The 6,940-nt window shown below is 39.2% G+C and overlaps 1 pseudogene; it reads left to right on the top strand.

Annotated features, from left to right (window-relative positions):
• The first annotated feature begins 4,688 nt into the window (after nucleotides 1-4,688).
• On the top strand, nucleotides 4,689-6,243 carry LOC102822739 (annotated as a pseudogene).
• Nucleotides 6,244-6,940: the final 697 nt, after the last annotated feature.

The raw sequence follows: 6,940 nt of genomic DNA, 5'->3' as shown, positions 1-6,940 counted from the left end.
GAGCAGCTGGTGATTTTGAACCACCGAACTTGTGTTTCAAACAAATCTTGTTGTCCAGCGCTTTATCCTCAGCACTATATATAAAAATGCACTGGACTGCTAAGTTGGTTTGAGCTGCAAGGTCGATGGTTTAAGTTCTCTAGCCACTCCTTGGAAACCCTATACAGGGTCGCTATGAATTAATTCAAACCAATTTGACGGCACTTAACAACAACAAATATATTTATATATGTAGAGGCAGAGATAGAGCAAACGCAGGTAGCATCATGAGTTACAAATTGGCCAGCTAACCACAAGATCAGCAGTTCAAATCTACCAGCCAGCCATTCCATGGGAGAATGGTAAATCTTTCAGATCCTATAAAGGCATACAGCCTTTAAAACTCTATACAGGGTAGTAGTTATGAATAGGAACCGAATCCACAACACACAACACCACACACACACACACACACACACACACACACACGAGGGTAAGTAAAAAATTATCTGAACTCTGACTGTAGAATTTATTTTAATCACTTTTAGGAAACACAAATACATCTTTTTTTTTTTTTTCCCCCCATAATATCCTTGCTTTTCTATACACTTTGTCCACCTGTCAGCGAGCTTTCGTATTCCCTTATTTAAAAATGGCTTAGGCTGAGCTACGGACCACTAATATACTGCTGTCTTCACTTTTTTTTCTGAGGTAAATCTACGTCCTCAAAGGTCTGCTTCCAGAGTACCAAACAGGTGAAAGTCAGATGGATCAAAATCAGGACTATAGAGAGGATGTTTTAACACCTGAAAACGAAGTTTTTGCAGTGTCAACAGTGTGGGCAGAGGTATGTTGACATGTATTGTCATGGAAGATCACAAAGCCCTTGGATAACAGTCCGCTGCATTTAATCTGTAGTTTCGGCTTCAGTTCTTCAGTGAGCATCTCACTCTAAGGAGCACTGTTGATTGTTGAACCTTCTTCATAATAGTGTTCCAATACTGGACTTGAGAATCCCAGAAAATTATAAGCATCAATTTTTGAACTTTTTCTTGGTACGTGATTCAGGATGTTTCCATTCTATACTCTGCCATTTACTCTCAGGCTCATAGTGATGCATCCATGTCCCATCACCAGTAACAATTTTGTTAAAGAAACTTTTACCTTAGTACAAGTATAGGTCCAAATTTTGCCTGCAGATGTCCACATGCTTCTGTTTATGCTCTTTTGTGAGTTATTTTGGTATGCACTTCACAAACTTTTTGAAAACCACGTTTATCGTGGATCATTTCTCTGCAGAGACATGGCAGACTTACAAATGATTTGCCACATAATCCACTGTAACTTGTCTTTCTACAGAATCATTTAATCAATGTTTTCATCACCATAGATGCCGATGGGGGTTTTAATGTAACCTTAATGCAGATAAAATTTGTCTCATCCTCATATATATATGTGTATATTTAGGAGTATTGGTGTGGCACTGTAGGATAAGCGTTTAACCAATAGGTCTGTTTAAACAACAAGGTCAGTGTTCAAACTTGCCAGTCGTTCCTTAGAAACCCTATATAAGGTCGTTATGAGTCAATTTCTGAGAGTAGCTAAGGATCTTTTGTTAAGTGTCATTGAGTTGGTTATGACTCATAGCAACCCTGTATAGGGTTTCCAAGGAGCAGCTGGTAGGTTTGAACAGCCAACCTTGTGGTTAGCAGTCCAGTGCTCAATTGGCTTTGTTCTACTGTTGTCCATTCGATCAGGAATCTTTCTTCCTTCATTTGCTAAGGTGAAAGGACCTTGTTGTTGCTGTTGTTCAGTGCCATCAAGTGGGTTCAGACTCATAGTGATCCTGTATAGGACTTCCCAGGAGAGGCTGGTGTGAGGTTGAAACCACCTTTACAGTCCTTTATTGCTGTAGAAGAGTTACTTTTTTATGACAAATCAAAACTCACCACCTAAAACATATGTCCTGACAATTGAACAAATTGCTTAGGCTGTGTGAGCAACAGCCAGCTATTAAACAGGAATCAATTTAGTGTGGAGCTATGAACCGGGACTGAGGAATTACACAAACACCAAGTTGCAATCCCATATCTTCCATTTACTGTTTTAATTTCAGCAAGTTATTTAATTTCTATAAACTCAATATCCTCATTTGTAAAATGGGAATCATTGTATCTACCTTGCAGGACTACAATGAAGATCAAATGTGACAATGTATGTGAAAGGTCTAGATCTTCTATGTATGTAAGGGAGTACGGTGGCTCTGTAGGATAAGCACTGTACTATGAACCACAAAGTCAGCGGTTCAAGTCAACCAGTTGCTCCCTCAAATATTTACTCTCTTAGAAACCCTATATAAGGTCACTATGGGTTGGAATCGATGAAATGATACTTAATAAAACCAATGTATGTAACATGTGTTTATTTCCAATTCTACCACCCTCTCCCCAAACCCCCAATTATTTCTGATGATTTCTTCTTCCCTTCTGGGGAAATGGAAATTTCAAATGTGACTTCAAATTATGGCCAAAATGAAGTAAATGAGCTGGAGGAAGGTGAATCAATAACCAGAGCACAAAATCAGTTTATTATCCTCAGGAAAAAGCCTCCTTCTAAGTCCTTCAGCCATTCTCTAACTTTCCCCTTTGGTCTAGGACACTTTTCCTGGAGACTCCAAGAAGTCCAGTGTTGGCCAAACCTGCTGAAAGTGACACTGTAGGGAGTTTTGCAATCGCCTATGTTGTTGTTAAGTGCCGTCGAGTCGGTTTCAACCCATAGAGACCCTGTACAGGGTTTCCGAGGGTGTAAATCTTTATGGGAGTAGAAAGCCTGATATTTCTTCCGCGGAGCAGCTGGTAGTTTCGAACCGCTGACCTTAAGGTTCGCAGCCCGATTTGTAACCACTACGCTACCAGAGCTCCTTAAACATAGGCAATTAAGCCCCTAAAAGCTCTCAGGCTTGTTGCCCAGTAAACGCACAATGAATAACAATCTTAATAAATGTTATAAATCTCACCTCAGAGCCAACAGGAAATTCAAACTTCTGCATGTGTGGGAGCCAAAGTGCTGCTGAAACAAAAGGGAGGTATATGGACAAGGAGAACATTGTACTGGATCCTCCTATCCCCTGGTAGCACCAGAGCACCCCAGGCTTGGGAAAGTCCCTTAATTGAATTTTGTGAGGCAAATTCTCTGGCCACCTCACTCCTCCCTTCTTTCACCTGCCTTAACTCTTTCATGTCCCAAGGGTCTAAAAGGCAACCCATCCATATACTTCTACTGATTGAAATAAATAATGAAAATACTTGATGGCGTCAAGTTATAGGTAAATTGTTTTTTTTGTTTTTTGGGTTTCATTTTTTTAATGCCAGTGTTTGTCAGAAACAATGTGAGAAACTTAATTAAAACCTAAACCTAAAATTGAAACTTAAACTCAGTGTTATTTTAAAAAAAAAAAGGAATATCAAAGAAGAGAAATCACTGGATATTTTGATCCACACCCTCACAAAAGGGTGTTAGTTTTAATAAGCGTTCACAATTTGGGGCTGTTATGAACCATAAAGCACATTCCTGGCCATGTTTCCAATTTCCTCTCCTGCCTTTACTGCTGTTATATTAAGCTCTGTGGTGAGGCAAAATGTTTATTAAAAAAGGTGAGGAAAGCAATATTCCAGATTAGATTATTTCACCTGTTCTAACTATTCACCAGCCAATCAAAGATCTTTGCCATGGTTTTAAGAGAGACAGCCTTTCAATCTCTGAGGCAAAGGCAGGGGGAGTTTCAGCCTGTGGTTAAAAATTAATGCAGATTAGGCCATTTTAATTACTGACTTTAACTGAACATGGAATACATTTTCTAGTCACAGGGAGGGGCAAATAAATGCATTTACAGTGTCTTCCATCATGGAGTTAATTACACTGGGATTGAAAAATACCTCAGGAGGTATGAGCAATGAGGACTCAATGATGGGACAGTCTTATGAGGAGTCCTTCATTTGATGGAGGGTTATAGTAGGAGTATCTTTGAGATGGTTTCATATGGGAAACAATAGATACAAAAACAATTTCACTTTTGAAGCTCCAACTTACACAGAACCCTGTGGTATAAAATGGGAGAAAAATGCTCATCAGCCTGGTAAAAATTACCTAGAACACAGTACAGTCCTCACATAGCAAAATCCCTTTAAAGCAGCACATTTTTTGGTTCTCTTGGGCATCCTTTTAACACAATAGGCTTTCTTATAATAAATCCCTGGAGACTTCCAAATCCTTTAATTGTTTCTAGAATTCCTCTAATTATAGGCGTTTCAGAAAAGTACTTTTACTTATTGAATAAATTGTTTCTAGTTGCCAATGTTAACATTGTTCCTTTATATTCGTTTCTTCTTTTCTTTCATATTTATAGGTAGATGATGTATCTATTCCTAGTCAATACTGTAAATGGGTTTTTTTTTCCAAATAGTGTTATTAAGGTTGATGATATACTACTTGATCTGTGGCCTAGTCAGACCTGTATAATAATACGAAGTTCTACAGAATGTTTGTTAGAAACATGAACTTCTAAATCCTTAACAAAGTATCCTTCTGGGGCTGGCCGGGTGTTGGGGCCCGGCTCCCGCTGGAGGGGCAGACAGCCAGCGCTGCCGCTTCCCCTCAGGCTGGGGCTCTGGAGCCGGCCTGGGCCTCAACCCCAGGCCCCAAACCAGGCCATGGAGTGTCACTATGAGGGAGACGCTGGGGGTGCGATGCCACGCCAGCGAGGAGGAGCTCAAGAAGGCCTACTGGAAGCTGGCCCTGAAATGTCACCTGGATAAAAATCTGGATAATGCTGCAGAGGCAACTGAGCAATTTAAATGAATCCAAGCAGCATGTGATGTGTTGAGTGACCCTCAGGAAAGAGCCTGGTATGACAATCACAGAGTGCCTCTGCTGAAAGGTGGGCTTGATGGAGAGGATCAAGACGGCAGCCTAGATTTGCTTCACTATTTCACTGTTACCTGTTACTTTGGCTACGGAGATGATGCGAAGGGTTTCTATGTGGTGTGTCGTAATGTTTTTGAAATTATTGCAAAGGAAGAACTGGAATCTGTCTTAGAGGATGAAGCTGAGGATTTCCCAACTTTCGGTGACTCTCAGAGTGACTACGATACGGTAGTCCATCCTTTCTACGATTATTGGGAGAGTTTCTGCACGCAGAAGAACTGTGCTTGGAAGGAAGAATATGACATTCAATAAGCTTCAAACCGCTGGGAAAAACGAGCTATGGAAAAAGGAAACAAGAAGATCCGGGACAAGGCAAGGAAAGAGAAGTATGAATTTGTCCGACAGCTAGTAGCTTTCATTCATAGAAGAGATAAAAGATTGCAAGCCCAAGTGATGAGGAGGCAACAGAAGCTAAAGCAAGCCAAGTTGGCCGAGCAGTGCCAAGAACAGAGCTGAATTACGGTGGCCAACTTGGAGAAGGAGCTCAGGGAGATGGAGGAGTGGTTCGGGAAGGAGTTTGGAGATGGGTCGGAGGAAGATGAGATGGAGGAGCAGGAGCCCGCAGATGGAAAGGATGGTAAGGACAGTGATGTGGCTTAGGATGCGGAGACTCATGATGATCTTTACTGTCCAGCATGTAACAAATCTTTCAAGACAGAAAAGGCCATGAGGAATCATGAAACATCAAAGAAGCATCGTGAAATGGTCGCCTTATTGAAACAACAGTTGGAAGAGGAGGAAGAGAAATGTTCAGAACCTCCAACAGATGAAAATTCATTGAATGCCAATTCTGAGGAGGAAGTGGAAGATTCACCCAAACAAAAGCTTTCTAAAAAACAGAAGAAAAAGAAACAGAAACCAGTAAAGAGTTATGATGACAATTTCAATGAAAATGGAACTGGGGCAGAAAAAAATTGATCCAGAAGATACCAACTTAAATCAAGACAGTGCCAAAGAATTGGGAGACGGACCCCAAGAAAATATCAGTGTCACAGAGGCCACAAAACAGTGTGAAGATCTAACAAATGAAACAAAAAGTATTTCCAAAGCCAAAGGAAAGAAAGCCAATGAAAAGAAAAAAAGTGTCAAAGTAGTTGTTGAACCACAAACAATGGGTGATGTTCTTATCAGCTGTTCAAACTGACATGATGAATTTCCATCTTGGGATAAACTTTTGAACACCTAAAGGCCACAGGTCATGCAAGGGTACTTTCCTCATCGTCATTTTTAAACAGCGTAGTGAATAGTCGAAGCAAGAAAGAAAAGCGTAGAAACAGATAGAAATTATTTCACCGTGTGGTCTTTATGACTGTCTCTACATTTCAAAACCAAAAACTGAACTGGGACCATCTAAAGAGTTAAAATTTCATTGATGCGCCATTTGTTGCATTGTGGAAGATTATTTTTTATCTTGTAAAAACTTTTTATGTTGTTTAGTATATACATATTTTTAAATATTTCACTAGTGATTGACTGAATTCTGCTCTTGCCATTTCAATTGACTTGAATGTCTCAAAACAGGTAAATATCAAACTGTGCACTCTTGGTTTCTGTTGTCCTTATGGACAGAAATGTCAGTGGAAATTAAATTATTTTAACATTCAGAAATGCAATTCTGTTTTATTTTGTGAATTTCACATAAAAAAATTCTTTTTAATTAAAAAAAAGTTTCCTTCTCATGTACTTCCATATTCAAACATGAAAGCCTGCTGATACGAATACTCAGCCCTTAACGACAACAACAAGCCATTGACACTGAATACATACCACAAATGCAAGCCACATATGTCATTGTAATATTTTAGTAGTCATTTCTAAAATCATTGGGGAAAAAAAGAAAATAATTTTAATTTTATTTAATCCAATATTTCAAAATATCACCATTTTAATATATAATTGATGTATAATATTTATTAGCAATATATTTCATATTCTTTTTTCAGGCTGTCTATGAAATTTCATGTTAAACCATGTACTT

This window comes from Chrysochloris asiatica, unplaced genomic scaffold (genome assembly GCF_000296735.1).
Source record: "Chrysochloris asiatica unplaced genomic scaffold, ChrAsi1.0 scaffold00002, whole genome shotgun sequence".
NCBI lineage: Eukaryota > Metazoa > Chordata > Mammalia > Afrosoricida > Chrysochloridae > Chrysochloris > Chrysochloris asiatica.
This window is presented reverse-complemented; position numbering and strand designations above follow the sequence as displayed.